Raw genomic sequence first — 19,041 nt, 5'->3', positions numbered from 1 at the left:
AAGCATCACCGTATAACCCCAAGTAAAATAAACTTCAGGGATGTTAACTACTTCTGGACTGTCAATAAACATCCAGGTGAGACATAAGTGTGGAATGACTTTCTAAAATATCCTTGCAAAGTAAGCACCCGCACAATATCGTGTACCTGCAGAAGCTGAAAGCCAGCTGTCAGGCACAGCCAGACTCCCCATAAGGAAGACAATGATGATTTATTACCATTCTTGACTTACTGATCACTGTATGCACAGTTTTGAAGGCGCACTGTGTATACAAATTAGGATCGATGACAGTGCTTCCTACTCCAGTTCCAGTGATCATGTTTTCACTCCGAACCTTCTGGATCCTAACATACCCAGATAATCTTTGCAGTGCTGCTTTATAACTCGTGCCAGCCCCAGCTACAGGGAAAATCAGATCTAAAAAATTAAACTGGGATTAAATAGAAAAGTGTCAACCAAACCCAGCAATAAGACCTGTGTTTGCTTGTTTGTACAAGGAGAATCAGGGGAGCGTCACCAGAGTTCTAAAAAAATACCTGCCGTAGGTTACTGGTGTGCATATTTCCAACTGTCAGACATGGACTGCCTGTAGGTGGCATGGAGCCTGGCATTTTGTAGTGTAGATAACAGCCTAGCACCGTACAGCTTAATCTGCACACCCAAATTGGTAGGTCTGCCATTGGTGTCCCCATTGTATTCACAGGTGAGAGCATGTTCCCTCTGAGAACATTTGACAGACTTGAAACAGTGTGGTGATGCCCTGCACATGTCAACTAATCTGATCAGCCATCATGTGCCTCTAACAGCCATGGGCGGATAGGAGATCTGCCCATGGCAGGTAACCAGTTAAATCCCGCTGTCAATCACTGACAGTGGGATTTAACAGTAGCCAGTATGGAGAGGTGTCATTCTCTGCTCCCATTTGTGCCCATGGCATGACCATGGGGTGCCGATGGGTTGTCATGACAACCATGGGTTACTGATAACCCCTGTGTCTGTCATGATGAACTTCCTGTGGATGCAGGGGCTGCAAATTGTCATTATTAGGGGATCATGATTTCTGCTGTACAGAGCAGTGCTGATTCACTGCGCTGCACAGCACAAGTGATCGGATGATCACAGGTTCAAGTCTCCTAAGGTAGCTAATAATCACAAAAAAAGTGAACAAAATAAGATGAAAAAAATAAAAAAATAGACTGTAAGATCTTACACTCTACAGCAGGGGTGGGGTACCTCTGGCCCAAAGTTTTTTGCTGCCCCCAGGCAGATTCCTGGGGTGTCAGTGCTCGGGCCGGCCACCACGCACTGCCGGCCACCAACTCTTTAAACTCCCATGTGTGCTGTGAGGACGTGCATTCCAGAGTTACACTTACTAGTGACTAGCGCGAGTCCCGCATCGCATCAACTGGCACTGCCACACACTCTCCTTACAGGAGCATGTCAGTTGCATGTATTTCTATGCAGCTGAGATGCTCCTGTCCAGAGAGTGTGCAGCCGTGTCGGGTAATGCGATGTGTGACTATGGCCGAAGTGTTCACTACTGAACGCTGCATGAGTGTACCATTGGGTCCTCATGCTGGCCAGTGCCAGTGTGCTCAGGACTTACTTTGTGGGTGGGGTTATTGCTCTGCGGTCCCATCCCCCACAAGACAAGCAGCAGCTTCACGACTTCCAACGCTGTGTGCCCGCCCTTCGTTGCTGTGTGCCACTCACTGTGCTGTGTTCCCCCTCCCCCAGTGCTGTGTGTGTGCCCCCTAGTGCTTTATATCACCACTGGTGTTGTGCCCCCCAATGATTTCCCTGTTCACCTGTGCTGTCCATGCCTCCCTGGTGATGCCTGTGCTCCGGAAGGGCTGTCCGTGCCCCCAGTTCCCCCCTAGTGATGTCCATGCTCCCCTAGTGATGTCTGTCCTCCGCAAGTATTATTCATGTTCCCCAGTGCCCCTAGTGCTGTCCATGCTTCTAAGTGCTGTTCATGCTCTCCTCATGATATCCAAACTGCCTTCATGCTGTCCATGCCCCCCAGTGCTTTCCATACCCCCCCAGTGATGTCTGTAAATCTCAGTAATATCTGTGCCCCCGTAATGATGTCTGTGCTCCTCCAGTGCTGTCTATACCCCCAGTGATGTCTGTGCTCCCCCAGTGTTGTCTGTGCCCTACTGGTGATGCCTGCTCCTCAGTGATGTTTGTGCTCCAACAGTGCTGTCCGTGCCTCCCAGTGATGAGCCAGCATCTCTTGTGATGTATATGCCCCAGCCCCTCCTGTGATGTGTATGCCCTGAGACCCACCAGTGATGTATATGACCTCAGCATCTCCTGTGATGTGTATGCCCCAATCGTATTCTGTGATGTGTATGCCCCCAGGGTCTCCTGTGATGTGTATGCTCCCAGTATCTCTTGTGATGTGTATGCCACAGCCCCTTCTGTGATATATATATCCCAGGAGATGCTGGGGGTATATACATCACATGAAGGGCTGGTGCATATACATCACAGGAGGGACTGATGGCATATACATCACTGGAAAGGCTGGAGCATATACATCACAGGAGACACTGGGGCATATACATCACAGGAGAGACTGGGGACATACACATCACAGGAGGGGCTTGGGCATATACATCACAATGGAGATGCTGGAGGCATATCCAGTACATCACAGGAGGGGATGAGGCAAACACATCACATTTGAAACGCTATTGAGATACACATCAAAGGAGAGGCTCGGACTTATACAACACAGAAGGGGCTGGGGGCATATATACATATAACAAGAGGGTTTGGGGCAAATACATCACAGGGGGGGCTGGGGCAAACAAATCACATAGGAGATGCTGAGGCATATACATCAGAGTGGAGAATCTGGGGGCATATATATCACAGGAGGGGCTGGAGAATATACATCACAGGAGGGGCTAGATCATATACATCACAGGAGGGGCTGGGGCATATACATGTCCCCTGCCCCTTGTGTGGTGCATGTGAACCCAATGTTTCCTGGGATGTATATTCAGCAGTCCCAATATCTATGAAGTAATGTATATACAGCAGTCCCAGCATTTACCAATCTTATTATCACAAAGAGTTGACTGCGCTCCAGGCCGAGACAAACCTGGAAGAGTAGTTGTGAGAAGCAACGTTACGTGATCATCAATATCACCGAAAATTAATCACTGTACCAAAGAAAAGCAGTTCCAGCCACCACAGTATGGGTGAGTTAATTAATTGCTTGATCACATAAAGCAGGGTAATTTTTGCATTGATAATTTTGTGCGGCCCTCGAAGGTTGGTAGAAGTTTACAAATGGTCCCTGGCAGTAAAAGGTTCCCCACCCCTGCTCTACAGGTAGCAAGAGAGAATCCTGCTGGCCAAAAGAGCTTATACTCTAGTCTATAGAAGAAAAGATAGAAAGGAAAGCCTGTTGATCATAAGAGAGAAAGAGAAAGGACCACACTTGACCATAAGAGCTTACACTACAAAAAAGAGAGCATGATCCAGTGACTCTGAAGATGGAAAATGACTTTGCTGTACAAACTGTGCTCCGTTGAGAACCACAGATCTGTGAAGGCCCAGATGCTATTAACAGCAGCTTAGTCAAGATGGCCAAAAATCTTGTACAGAAAATAAAAGAAAAAAAATCTATTAGCAAGAAATAAAACAGATCGAAAAAATATTTATTAATATAGATGATACATTCTTTTAGGGATTATGAACCTCTATTTTCAAGTTAAAGACACACACACACACACACACACACACAACAAAAAAGCACATACTTGTTAAAAGGACATAAAAAGAATTCAAATATTAACAGGTGAGAAGATAGAAATGTTGAATGGGAGCAGTGATGTAGGTAAGTAGGCATGTAGATACATTGACCAAGTGACTCAGTGACTGATTAGCCACTTTGTAAAAATGCTTTCAAAAGGCACCTACCTTGCAAAAGAATCTAGAGTGCACAGAGAAGTTATATTTCTTACAGGTAAAAATATAGTCATTAATCATTTTGTTAATTAGATGAAAATATTTATCCGATTCAGAAATTTTGAAAATAATCTAAAGTGGCGCAATGTTCCTTTAATCTCAAATTTGTTTTAATAAAACTATGACCTTGTTTCAGTTAAGAATAAAAGTTATTTTCATGAATACTGTTCATGCCCAAGGTTCAGTATGGTTTGACATGTTCAAAAAACCAGACCTTTCATTTAATCTACTTAGCCAGATTCATTTGGCTCCGCATGCTTATATGCATTTTGTATGCCGAGTCATCTGGCAGAACAGTTATATAGCTGGACATATTAGGCCAGAACTCATCAATCATGCAATGAAGCGCATTTTGTGTTGTTGACTATTCCAGATAACTGCTGGCCAGTATATTTCCTGAGATAATACTGTTAAAATCCTTTCAATACATCTTGGCTTTAATTTAATGATCATGTAGGTTGTTAACCTGTTTCTACATAGCTGCTTTCTCAATGAATTGGTACATTTTATGTTTTGGCATTAGAGGACACCTGTAATTGCTTTACTCTATTGCACTATCATAGGTAACTGTCTATTCAGTATATTTTGTTGTTATGGTAGAATCTGTATATTAAATACACTGATAAGCAAAAGGGTAATAATGTTTTGATTTTTTCAATTTAAGGCTCCATGTCTAACCATCCACTACAGCTTTGAATGTGAGACTACATTCATTTTATAGACAATCATCTTGGCTATCTCATACATAAATGTGACTTGCAGCTATTTAGTAAATGATAAGTTATGCAGATTCTTGTCATGTCACTGTATTGTTACTATTTTGCTCCTGGTGGTGGAAAAATATTTTTCCTTCTGTAAACTAAAAATTACAACCTGTTCTCACATTCCCTAATAGCTCAATATGTTATTAGGTTGATTAACAAGTGAAAAGTCCCTGGTTAGAATCGAGGAGCATCCATGAAGAAGATAAGAGAAACTGCATTATCCAGCTCACCAATAATGGTCTCTTAGCCAAGAAATTGCAAAACTGCATTATGTAAGTGCCATGACAGTTATAAGAATACAAAATCAAGTCTGTCCATCCATTTAAAAGCAACAGGTGGACGTCCAGGCAAAATATCAGAGTCAACATGTTGGCTCATCACAAGTTCTATGAGTTCTGGTGTAGATGGTTCATGTGCTTGGTGAGAGGACAAATGCCCGTGCAAGCACTGTGTGATGCATATTACACAAGTCTATGAAGAAACTTTGACTTCAATATCCTTATAAGAAGCGTCAGCTCCAGTTTGCAAAGAATTATAAAAAGACTATAGATATCCAGTGCAGATAAAGCATACGGCTACAGGCTGCAGGCCCCAGCTGTGCAAGATATCATGGCTATGTATCAAAATAAAAGGGAGATCCTATGCGGCATTTCTTATTTAAATAATTTCAAAAACAGGCTTGCAGTCCCCCCAAGTTTGATACCCAGCTAAGAAAAAGTCGACAGCTGGGAGCTGGAATTCTCAGCCTGGGAGACCCATGTAATGTCGGTACTTCTAATCACACTGCAATCAATGAATAGTGTTTAGTTACTGAAACACTTTTGATTTTAATTTTTTTGTATTCATTCTGACTTTTTTAATTTTTGCCCTTTGAAGCACATTATTAAAGATTGATGTTTTAAGGATATTGTCAGCATTGGACCCCCTTTTTCTATACCATATCTGCTCATTATTATTATTTATTATTATAGTGCCATTAATTCCATGGCACTGTACAAGTAAAAACGAGTATACATAAAAGCTAGTACAACAATCATTAACAGTACAAAACAGACTGGTATAGGAGGAGCGATGACCCTGCCCACGAGAGCTCACAGTCTACAGGGAATGGGTGAGGGTACAATAGGTGAGGACAGAGTTGGTTGTGCAGTGGTGTACTGGACTGAGGGCTATTGTAGGTTGTAGGCTTGTCGGAAGAGGTGGGTTTTCAGGTTCCTCTGGACTTTGTTACAGGGCAAGACTTGCGCGCTGACACAGAGAAACAGTGGGCTGATCATTTGTTTCTTTTTCTCTTATATCCTGCTCTTACTACCATTTAACTTCCATTTGCAGCCCTCTAAGCATTTACTATGGCCATTTTACAGCCTCTAACATCTCATCATTGCTGACTTGTATGGGGTTCATTGTTCAGGGTCAAGTATGCTTGCCGAACCAAATTTTTTTTTTGCATACTCGTTTGGTGGAATACAAATAGTCACGAGTTCACGTATCACTAATTATAAACTACTGACTTTTACACCAACAAAACGGACCAAAGCAGCCTGCTACACTTCTTAGGTTGTCATCTGCTGGCCAATAAAAAATGCTATCTCCATTTGAAAGGGTGAATACGATTGTCACCAATTCAGTTACACGCAAAAAGAGAATAGATGAGATGCAAAGTAATTTCTCACTCAACATTTGTAATAAAAGTAACACACCACACAACAAGAGACAGAAAAAGATCTCAGCTAAGATGGTTCATTTTGTTTATGCTTAGTACCCCTTTGCCTGTAAAATATATACGGTAATTCGTAGACACTTGGTTACGCTACAGTGAAAGAATTACAGCAGCCATTTCTACCATGTTTCAGAAGACACTACAATTTGAAAAATAAACTTATTTAAGCAGGGGTGTGCAAACAATAAAAAGCCTTTAAAACATATTTTTATGCACACAGAAAAGTGGTACTTTGCCTTAAAGAGAACCTGTCACCGGATGTTTATAATACCTAACGGTCGATGTGGAGCAGACGGTCGGATGGGCATCTCTGTTCTCCCAGTCCGCCCCTCCTCTTTCAGCCTCTTTGTCCCCCTTCTTCTGAAGCTAGTGGGGATAACGCGTCTATGTCATCTATACTAGCTCTTATTGAGGTCCTGTGCAGGCGCACTTTGAACTGCCCTGAGTAGGGCAGATCAAAGTATTGTACACCACATAAAAACAACATAAATTGAACTTCACATAAAAACTAAAAAAAGGCAGGTTTATTGGATACATCACTTTCAAACATTACATACAAAGAACTAGAACGGAACTTTGAACTATTCACTTTTAATCAAGTAGTTTGGTTTATCTACTTATTTATAATTGGGTTGTTCATCCACAATTATATGTTTGTTGGCACTAGAGATGAGCGAACCGGTCGCGGTTCGGCTCAAGGTCGGTTCGCCGAACGGAGATCCCGTTCGAGTTTGGTTCGTCGAACGTTCGACGAACCGAACTCGAACCAATAGGCTAAAATGGGAGGCAATCACAAACACATAAAAATGCATTATAAATGTACACATACAGTTAATAAACATTGCCATAACACTTACCGGTCCCCGCGATCCCTTATGCACTCTGTCTCCTGCCGCTATTCCATCCGATGATCGCTGAATCCTCCCGGTGACTGGCACTGCCAGCAGAGATGAAGGACCTATCGTGACGTCAAAATAGCCATGTGACCAGTCACGTGGCTATTATCTCATTGGCTACAGACTGGTCACATGACTATGACGCGTCATGTAGGACCTGCGAGTGCATCTCTCCGGTACACGGTGCACATTTGTGTATCGCCGTGTACCGGCAACATGCTCTAGCACACGGTCAACTCCCCGGTCCGTTAGGGACCGGCTGACACAGCCGGTCATTAATGGAGATCACCGTTGCCATAGCAACGCAGTTAGCGGTGACGTCACCGCTAACCGCGGCTCCGGGAGCACCGTTGCTATGGTAACGCGTCTGTCAGCATTACCGCTGACAGCCAGCAGCACTGATCACTCATGGAGTGAAGGCTGCATGCTGCATCTCGTGCAGCTTTCACGGAGTGAATGCTCCACAGGAAGCAGCGTCTTCCCCCATGCAGCAGTGATGTAGCAAAGCTGCATTTGTTGAACGAGAAAGACAGAAGAGCAGGATCGTGGAGGGCTGACAGGGGGTAATAAAGATGGAGTCTCTAATGTGTCTGTGTATTTATTTCTATTAAAGTATTTTTTCTCTGTGTGGTGTCTTTTTTTTAACCCTTTATTGGAGATTTTTAATGGCTGGGTCAAACGTGCCTGACATTAAGAATCTCTGGCTTAATACTGGCTAGTAAAACAAAGCCAGTATTAACTCATGATTACCCAACAAGCCACCCGGCTCCAGGGCTGTTGGAAGAGTTGGATACAGCGCCAGATGATGGCGCTTCTATGAGAGCGCCATTTTTTGGGACGGCTGCGGACTGAAATTCGCAGCAGAGGCGCCCAGAAACCTCGGGCTAACCTGTGCTGCGGATTCCAATCCCCAGCTGCCTAGTTGTACCTGGCTGGACACAAAAATGGGGCGAAGCCCACGTCATTTGTTTTTTAATTATTTCATGAAATAAGTGAAATAATTTAAAAAAAACGGGCTTCCCTATATTTTTGGTTCCCAGCCGGGTACAAATAGGCAACTGGGGGTTGGAGGCAGCCCGTGGCTGCCTGCTGTACATGGCTAGCATACAAAAATATGGCGAAGCCCACGTCATTTTCTTGGTGGGCAAAAAACTTCTGCATACTGTCCTGGATGGAGTATGCTGAGCCTTATAGTTCTGCAGCTGCTGTCTGCTCTTCTCCATACAGACAGACAGCAGCTGCAGAACTAGAAGGCTCAGCATACTCCATCCAGGACTGTATGCAGAAGTTTTTTGCCCCCTGAAAAAATTATGTGGGCTTCGACATATTTTTGTATGCTAGCCAGGTACAGCAGGCAGGTACAGCTGCCCCCAACCCCCAGTTGCCTATTTGTACCCGGCTGGGAACCAAAAATAAAGGGAAACCCTTTTTTTATTATTTCATGAATTTCATGAACTAATTAGAAAACAAATGACGTAGGCTTCGCCCCATTTTTGTGTCCAGCCAGGTACAACTAGGCAGCTGGGGATTGGAATCCGCAGCACAGGTTGGCCTGAGCTTTCTGGGCCCCACTGCTGCGAATTGCAGTCTGCAGCCGCCTCAGAAAATGGCATTTTCATAGAAGCGCCATCTTCTGGCGCTGTATCCAACTCTTCCAGCACCTGCCTGCTATACCTGGCTAGCATACAAAAATATGGCGAAGCTCACGTCCTTTTTTTGTAGTTTTTTGGCAAAAAAAATAAAAAATGCTTCCCTGGATTTTCCATTGCCAGTGAAGGTAACACCAAGCAGTGGGGGTTAGCAGCCAGTTGCTGCTTGGATTACCCTTAGCTAGCAATACAAAAAATGCAGCGGGAGCCCATATATATTTTTTTTAATTATTTATTTAAATAACTAAAAACAAAATGGGCTTCCCTGTATTTTGATTGCTGGACATCACAATGCTGTAAAAATAAATCTTTAAAAAAATGACGTAGCGCTCCGCGGTATTTTTGATTCTCAGCGCAGATAAAGCAGACAGCTATGGGATGCCACCCCCATCTGCCTGCCGTTACCTTGGTTGGCAATCAAAATACAGGGAAGCCCATTAATTTTTTCTATTTAAAAAATAGTTAAAAAAAAAAATGACGTTGGGTCCCCCCATTTTTGATAGCCAGCTAGGGTAAAGCAGACGATTGTAGCCTGAAAACCACAGCTGGTAGCTTTACCGTGGTTGGGGATCCAATGTGGAGGTCCCCTCAGGCTCTTTTTTATAATTATTTTATAAATATTAATAATTACACAATAAAAGTAGGGTCCCCCCCAAATTGGATCACCAGCCAAGGTAAAGCGGACAGCTGTGGTCTGGTATTCTCAGGGTGGGAAGGTCCATAGTTATTGGGCCTTCACAGCCTAAAAATAGCAGGCCGCAGGCACCCCAGACGTGGCGCATCCACTAGATGCGCCAATCCTGGCGCTTCACCCCAGCTCATCCCGTGCCCTGGTGCAGTGGCAAACGGGGTAATAAATCGGGTTGATACTAGCTGTAAAGTCACCTGAGATCAAGCCCAGCAGTTTGTGATGTCATGGCATCTATTAGATACCCAACATCATAAACTGTCAGTACTAACAAAAAAAAAAATCGACAAAAAAAATGTATTTGAAAAAACAGTCCCCAAAACATTTCCTCTTTCACCAATTTATTGTAAGAAAAAAATAAAGGGGTCCCACGACGACTCTGGACCGTCTAGAATATGGGTGGAGACACTCAGGGAACGTATCCCCCATTTTCTAGGAGTGCGGACCCTTCATGTGAGGAGTGTGGGTGCAATGAATCTGCACTCACTCTCCCCGGGTCCACAGCAGCAGAGTCCATGTCGTAATGGTTGCTACCAAAGCTGCAATGCCCTGCTCATGAGGTAAGGGCATGCCTAATCAGGAGAACTACTGTAGAGGAAGCTCTGCTCACTGGTATATAGGTGCTCAGAGGTAATAATAGATAAAATTAGTGAGTAACCTCGGCACTCTAAATCTCCCAGACTAAGTCAGTAAGTCACAACGGATAGTAATGCAAAATGACTCTTTATTGGTCCGTATTAAGAAAAAAAAAATTTTCATAAGCATATATGTTTTTGTCCAAAACAAGTTACAAATGACGTTTCGGCCTGAGCCTTCGTCAGATTGGACTTATCTGCATGTAATCATGAAAAATGACAATAATCAGTATTACATAAGAGTGAGAGAACAATAACATAAACTCGAACAATCTAGAGGTACAATTCGGATGCAGCAAAAAAATTGCAACACAGCAAGAAATCAAACACATGATACAAATGTCATAATACAGTACAAGGACAATATAGTAATGACAAATATGGGGTCAGAGTAGGCTTAGACAGCTCTGGTACGAAAGAGATGTCAATCATAAAGTAACATGTGCAGTAGGTGTAGAGCTACACTATGCATGGCAGAGCTAATGGGTAGACCGACCATAGAAAAAGAACGGAGAAAAAGTGGAGAAAAAGTGGAGAAAAAGTGGAGAAAAAATGGAGAAAAAGTGGAGAAAAAGTGGAGAAAAAGTGGAGAAAAAGTGGAGAAAAAATGGAGAAAAAGTGGAGAAGAAGTGGAGAAGAAGTGGAGAAAAAGTGGAGAAAAAGTGGAGAAAAAGTGGAGAAAAAGTGGAGAAAAAATGGAGAAAAAAGTGGAGAAAAAGTGGAGAAAAAGTGGAGAAAAAGTGGAGAAAAAATGGAGAAAAAGTGGAAAAAAAGTGGAGAAAAAGTGGAGAAAAAATGGAGAAAAAATGGAGAAAAAGTGGAGAAAAAATGGAGAAAAAGTGGAGAAAAAGTGGAGAAAAAAATGGAGAAAAAGTGGAGAAAAAGTGGAGAAAAAGTGGAGAAAAAATTGAGAAAAAGTGGAGAAAAAGTGGAGAAAAAAATGGAGAAAAAATAGAGAAAAAGTGGAGAAAAAGTGGAGAAGTGGAGGAAAAGTGGAGAAAAAGTGGAGAAAAAGTGGAGAAGAAGTGGAGAAGAAGTGGAGAAGAAGTGTTTGTTCATGCTAGATGGGAGATAAATAATTTTTTACCGGCGCTGTCATTTACTGTAACGTGATCATCGGTGTACGGTGTATACCTGTGATCACGTGAGCGGGGACCGGACAAACCGTCCTGAATCATGATCTCCAGGGTCTCAGCTAGCCCTGAAACCCCGGAGATTTTCTGACGCCGGGGGGCGTTATTCACTTATTTCTGCCTGCTGTTTATAAATGGCAGATCAGAATAAGGCTACATTAACACGACCGATCCATTTTTGCGGTCTGCAAAAAACAGTCCGTTTTTTTCACGGTTGCATCCGTGTGGCATCCGTTTCCGTTCCGTAGACGGTCCGTATGTCATCTGTTTGTCATCCGTGTGCCTTCCGTTTTTTTTGTGTACTGCAAAAAAACTGAAGGAGGGTAAATGCATAATTTTACCCAGGATCCATAGCTTCATCCTACATGAGGCGGTCACATGTTCACTCCAGTGCCATTTTCTACTGCTTTTCACAGCGTAGAGCGCTCTGGTGATTTTCTTGTGCTTGTGCACTTCATATCAGTCTTTTCTGTCATTATAATGGCAGAAAGACACATAATGTCCCACTCTCCTGCATTTTGTAATTTTTCACCCTTTGGTGCCTTTCGTGTGGCACTAAGGGGTGCTTAGCTTTGTATTTAGCCAAAAAAATGAAAAAAAAAATGACGTAGGGTTCCCCCTAGTTTTGTAGCCAGCTAGGGTAAAGCAGACGGCTGCAGCCTGCAGACCACAGCTGGCAACCTCACCTTGGCTGGTAATCCAAAACTGAGGGTACCCCACGCTGTTATTTTAAATTAAATAAATAATTAAAAAAAAAAACACGTAGGGGTCCCCCCAAAATTGGATCACCAGCCAAGGTAAAGCAGACAGCTGGGGTCTGATATTCTCAGACTAGGGAGGTCCATGGTTATTGGACTCTCCCCAGCCTAAAAATAGCAGGCCGCAGCCGCCCCAGAAGTGGCGCATCCATTAGATGCGCCAATCCTGGTGCTTCGCCCCAGCTCATCCCGCGCCCTTAAATTACATACAGGTAGATGCAATGAACTAAGGCAATTAGCCACACAGGATTGTAGTTAGGGGTATCAGACTACCAGGGGCTGAATAGAAATGCACATCATAATTTTACGATTTATATTTCTAAAATCCCAATAAAAGATTTTTGAGCTTGTGGGTGTAGCATGTAAAAATGTTAAAAAGTGGTATGAATACTTCTTCAAGGCACATTACGTCTAATATAAAAATCTGTAGCATCCTTGTCTCTTTTAGATTATCATGTACTGTTCATATGCACCTTTCATTTCCAGTATAATAATATGTAGACATGAGTATATTTAGCCAAAATACGCAAGAATTATTATCCATGTAGTTTAAGATAGACTGTCTCTACTCAAGAGTTACAAGTAATAATTTGTAAAGCCTTTGATGTACTTTCTGGTCCTTGATCTCAAATATTTGATTTTTTATTCCTACCATGGAAATGATTAAAGCAAGAGATGCTCTTAAAGTAGAATTACAAAACCCTGAAATTACCTAGAGCAAACTTCTAAGTTAATCCAATCTCTCACTCTAATCCATGCAATAATAACATTCACTGTTTTTTTAGCTTTATTATATAGTCTTTTGGAAATTTAAATTTAAATTAAGATATGAAAACATGCTTTATTCAAAATATTATGTGGTAAAGATACCCATTTTTGTATTAGATATGCTTTCATGGAAACCAATGTAATTTAACATGATTAGGGATGATCGAATACCTCAAATATTTGGCTTCGCGAATATTTGCCGAATACGTCGCCGCTATTCGACTATTCGCTAATATTCGATACACAATGTAAGTCTATGAGAAACCCGAATAACAACTATTCGGAACTATTCAGGCTTCCCATAGACTTACATTGTGCATCGAATATTTCCATAGCAGCGACCTATTCGTTGAATATTCTCAAAGCCGAATATTTGAGATATTCGATCATACCTTATCATGATCATTATACCTAAAGATTTCTTCTGTTAGTTAGTGGAATCATTAGCATCATTGAAGCTTTATCCCAAATACTGATATTTGTCAAAATTAAAAACTTGTTTGGGATCCACTAAGCCCCATCTAGATTGATCAATTTAATGGGATTGTTTTTTTTTTATTTTAAATAATTTCAGGAACCACAAAAATTTAAAGAGGTCTTGTGGGCTCTACTGAAATGTCTGTGTGTTTAGTAAATAACATACATGTCTGCCTCTCTGATATACTGCATATACCAAAAGAGTAAAACAAAATAAAATGTCGCTACCACAATAAATCCAATTTTTGTTATTAAATACATTTTATCGCACACTGAAACTGAAAGCTTAGCAATAAACATATGGAAAGAAAGCTACTAAACAGTCAACAAATTTTACAGATAATGTGTATTGAAGAAAATCAGTGAAAAGATTAGTATATATTTTGTGAAGAAAACAGGATAATACTGAGGTTTAATTGATAGAGTGAGATAGAAAAACTGGCAGTGATTGATCACAGAGGTTATAGAGCTAAGGCTTTTCAAATACACATTTATTTTTCATTCTCTATGCACAAGTAAAAAATATTAATGAAAGAAAAAAAAATGTAACTATATAGCTGCCACAAAAAGAGAATGTCACAAGCAACTGATTTTTGGAAAACATGTTAGATTAGTATTAGACCTATAAACTACAGTTCAAAAGTTTAGGGTCACTTAGATATTTCCTTAATTTTGAAAGAAAAGCACATTTTTTTCAATGAAGCTAAAATTAAATTAAACAGAAATACACAGTATACATTGTTAATGTGGTAAATGACTATTATAGCTGTAAACGTCTGGTTTTGAATACAATATTTACATAGGTTTATAGAGGCCCATTTCCATCAACCAGCATTCCAGTGTTCTAATGGTACATTGTGTTTGCTAACTGTGTTGGAAGGCTAATGAATGTTTAGAAATCCCTTGAAAACCCTTGTGCAAGTATGTTAGCACAACTGAAAACAGTTTTCCTGATTAGAGAAGCTATAAAACTGACCTTCCTTTGAGCTAGTTGAGAATCTGAAGCATTACATTTGTTGGTTCCATTAAACTCTCAAAATGGCCAGAAAAAGAGAACTTTCATGTGAAACTCGACAGTCTATTCTTGTTCTTAGAAATGAAGGATATTCGATGCGAAAAAATTGCCAAGAAACTGAAGGGTTTGTACAACGGTGTGTACTACTCACTTCAGAGGAGAGCACAAACAGGCTCTAACAACAAAGGGAAAACACAAAGGGATGTGCAGGTACCAAAAAGGAAACCCCAGGGTAATACTTCCACACAACAAAGCACACACCACAGTAGCAGCAAGAATTTACGTCTGATCACCTTCGAGCCCAGCTCCAGAAAGATTCTGAATAACCAGCACCCCCTGCAGGAAGAAGGGGGTTTTATCCAGGCTGCAAGTGGACATCAGCAGGAACAATTGACTTATCTAGCAGAGTCTGCAACTGGAACAAAACTGAAAGTAACCCCTCATTTCCCAAAAGAAACAAAACCCATTTAAAGCCTGTGGCCTGAGCCTGTCAAAAACTCTCAGGCAGCAAAGACTGTCACAGTTTTATGTGCAGATTTTCCCAATAGACTTGCATTAGATGTAGAAAATCTGCAGGTAAAAAACGTACATATGTTTTTGTGCATTTCTGCAGCGGAAACACATCGAAAATGCATGTAATCTGCATGTAAGTATATCAATAAAGTTTTACCAAAGCCAGATACTAGAAACAATAAAAAACAAACTGACATTATTTTAAAGCATGACACCAAAAAGAGAAAAGAACTGCAATATAAAAAATACGATAAAAATGTATGTTAAAAAAAGCACAGAAAAATATAATGAAAAAATGTAAATAACCTAATCTAAATAATTGGTGCAGAAATGCTGCAGAAATTCAGCAACATCCAAAATCACCAAAAGCTTATTGTAAGAATGTAGCCTAAAGGTGCAGTCACGTGGCCTTATTACCTATCCGAGGATCGCTTCACATTGCTCAGACTGGCCATCGGCTCTCCTGACCTAAGTGCGACAGATGAAAGAAACACATGCTATCACGCTCGAGTCAGGAGAGTAGAAAAAGGAGAGGAAAAGCAAAACTAGAAGAAAGTGAAAGAGAAGTGCTTTAAATTTTACTGAATTTTGAAAAATACCCTTTCTTGATCCACATGACAATTTTCAAATACAAGTCCTGATTTCATCCACCAAACACCTTAAAAATATATTCCATTACAGTGATCTTAATAACGGTCTTTCGGCAGAACTCACAAATGAATATGAATCCTTGCTGCTATGTTACACCCCTACTTCTTATGGGACCCTTGAGGTTATAATAAATATTGCCTGCCACTAGGTACTATAGCTTTAATATGCAACCTGTATATGACAGTATGAACTTGACAGGATCTGGCAGCTTAATGCCATTATGTGGCCTGAAAACTTTGAAAAGAATATTGAAACATGGCAAGTCGGGAGCCTCTTTCCCAGCACTGCCAAAGGCCCAATTTGACAGAAAAATAAAAAAAGTTATGGCTCTTGGAAGAAAGGAAGGAAAAAACAAAACCTAAAAAATGGAAAATTGCTAGTGGGTGAAGGGGTTAATGGACAGTTGTAGAATAAGAGGTAAATAGTTGAAAAGTGGTCCTGCACCACCAGGGATTACCGTGACACTGGCTGTAGGAGATAATACGCTCAAATCCACCAAAAATCCAAAGGCGGCCAGAGGTGCATGCTCAGGCCAGAGATCTGATGCATACTTGAAAAGGAAGAAGAAAGGCGACACTCTCCGTGACCAACGCATAAAGGTCCAATTTATTCAACCAAGTGCTATAAAAACATGCAGAGTAGAAGCCGGGTGCGGGTTCTCTGAGGACTACGGCCGTTTTGTGCAGTGTTGGACTTCTATGGGTCCGTGGTAGTGAACAGAAACCACCCTCCTCAAAAAGGTGCACCCGGTCTACATCACCGCCAACAGTTGTAAAATAAACACATATGTATGGTCAGGTATACAGTCATTTTAACAATCATACAAAATAATACTAAAATATATTTACAAAAACATTAATAATACTCACTTCAAGAACGTTATGTTGCTTCAGGTACTGGACTCAAAGTACAGCTATTCTCTTTAATTAGACCTAAAATGAAAACAGTAAGTAAAGGTTACTTGGACAATCCTCTGCATTTTATTACATTTCATTAACATTATTGTCATGACAAAAACTAGACATTATTGATGAGCACACTGATCCATGGATGATCATGTTCTGATTCAAATTTAGGCCTAATGCGATTGTGGTGTACCAATTCAACGCTGATGTACTAGATTGGAAATGGGAGTGATAGTCTGAGTCTGTGAATACTAATCCAAAGATTTAAGTGATATATAAGTAACTATTTTATGATGCATAGTCACTCAGTGTGACTGTGAAGTGATCGATTTGTAATATACGGAAGAAATAGCACTTTAACAGTAGCCTTTTTCACACATTGCAAGCATGGAGATTCGGTATTAAACCCCTATAGTTAAATTTGTATTTTCTTTTTTCTACAGAAATCTTCATAAACCTGAAACCTAAACATGACTGCTTACATGCGAAAGATGCAATGGTTAAGATAATTTTTTAGCCTAATTTATTGGTCTGTCTAATATTTAATGTGTACACACGCAACCTGAATACAGAAGCCAGTTGCAGTTGCTTGCTTTTGGGATGTGATTTTACCTACGTACATTTTCTGGTCCCATCCTTTTCTGTAAAAGCATGTGGCCATGGGTTTTTTTGACATTTAATATAAAAGGTCTCTTTTTATTTCTTGAATATCTATTTAAATTGTGTCATGTCTCGGATTTGATCTGCAGTGTCCTGTGTTGTAGTCGATTTCCCTCTCCTCTGAGCCACAGTCAGGTCCGGGTGCTGTCCTGATTCTGAACACTTTGTTTATGTTCATTGTCTTTCTGCCAACAAGTGTTTTCAATGCGGTTCTCTAGCTGCTTCTGCTGCTCCCCTCATACTGTCCAATCTACAATGTCACATGTCTGACGCAGTGCCCACTATAGGCTGGGGTTTTCATCTGAAAGTAGTGACCCAGTGTTAACTCTGGGCTGTGAGTAGACCCATAGTATGGACTCCAGGGCCTGCTCATGGTTGGCAGCACGGCCTAGATTAAATACCGGGCCAGAGATGTGATGCTATAGAATTATGGAGTACTGGACAATGAGCAGTTGGAAGCATGACTCAGCAAAGCAAGCAGACAGCAAAAGGTTAAAAAAAAATTATAATATATTATCCTCATCACTAACCTTTACAGCCATTCCCATTGCTTCCTGCCAGTTGCCTGCTCCTAATCACCTCCATTGCAATGCATCTCTTTCCAGATCTTCACTTTTAGGCTGAAGCAAAAAGGCCTTGGAATATACATAGTGACCTTCCAGTATAGGCTTATGGCTGGAAGTCCCATCCTAGGGTGAACATTGGAAAGGAGCTGCAAAATGACAGGGAGCTGGGAGCAGCTGAAGAGCTGAGCAATGAGGTGAGTATAGCTTTTATTTTAAAACCTTTTGAGTAAATTACAAAAGAAAATACTCTCCAGAATGTGGATTTTTGTAAAATGTGAGTAGAATTTAATTCCACTCTCATAATTTTTTCCTTTTTTAATAACTCTCTATTTAGGGTAAAAACATTTAGTGAAATGTATGAGAATTTTAAGCAAAAATACATCCCCTCTTAAAATAAAAAAAATAGAAAAAACAGTCACACATTTTACTTTTTGCATAGATATTTAAATATACTTTGGCAATGGCACACCAAATAGCTAATCTGTGATCTAATGCAGCATCTTTAGTCAGTGTTCCACTACTTGGTTTTGTTTTTGACATGGTGCTTTTATGGAAGGGGGAATTCATGTAAAATATGAAAATATATATAAATAAATTATTACAGCAAATTGAGACATTTAACTGTGCAGATCTGTTTAACCATGCTTGTTTAAATTGTCAAATTGGAGTCACATACACGAAAAAGGCAGTTTTTGAATTATCTTTTTTGTCCTTCACGTGAACCCTGCCAGTGCCTAGCATTTTTGCCTGATATCATATTTTTTCCTTGGTTGTTGACAAAGCTTAGAAATAAATTAAACTTCATAATTGTGTATAATATGTATTCTACACCTGAACCCAACATGGGCAGTGGAAGTATTAGTGAGATTTAAGAATGTGTTTGCTGCAAGCATGGGCAACACCATGAACACTGATGGCAGCAGCCATTTCAGCAGTCGTAGTACCAAATGCAGGTCACATTTTGCCTCCTTTGCCTCTAGAAAGTGTAAAAGTGGGGAGGAGGTGTAGAGCGTAATGTAGTATATATCCCATAATTCATCTTAGTTACAGCAGGGTGATGCAGTCTCTGGCAATGATAACACCAAATTAAGTTAGTGTTCTGTTCAGTCCACCTCGTTTTCCGCCATAACACTTAATGTTGTACAATTTCTTTCAGTTGATTTTTAAGAAAAGATGAACAGTCCACCTTTGTTTAAGGGACTGAAGGTGATGGAGCACATGATCATAATGTATAGTATAGGCTTTGCGAGTTGTGATAA

At 40.8% G+C, this 19,041-nt stretch overlaps 1 protein-coding gene across 4 annotated transcripts in view; it reads right to left on the bottom strand.

Moving 5' to 3' along the window:
• Positions 1-19,041, bottom strand: part of SYT1 (synaptotagmin 1) — a 926,220-nt gene that overhangs the window by 657,303 nt on the left and 249,876 nt on the right. For all 4 annotated transcript variants that reach the window (XM_075344934.1, XM_075344933.1, XM_075344935.1 and 1 more), the window contains exon 3: positions 16,521-16,583. The gene's annotated coding sequence lies outside the window, so the exon portion shown is untranslated. The remainder of the gene's footprint in view (positions 1-16,520; positions 16,584-19,041) is intronic.

Source organism: Anomaloglossus baeobatrachus, chromosome 4, assembly GCF_048569485.1.
Source record: "Anomaloglossus baeobatrachus isolate aAnoBae1 chromosome 4, aAnoBae1.hap1, whole genome shotgun sequence".
Classification (NCBI taxonomy): domain Eukaryota; kingdom Metazoa; phylum Chordata; class Amphibia; order Anura; family Aromobatidae; genus Anomaloglossus; species Anomaloglossus baeobatrachus.
This window is presented reverse-complemented; position numbering and strand designations above follow the sequence as displayed.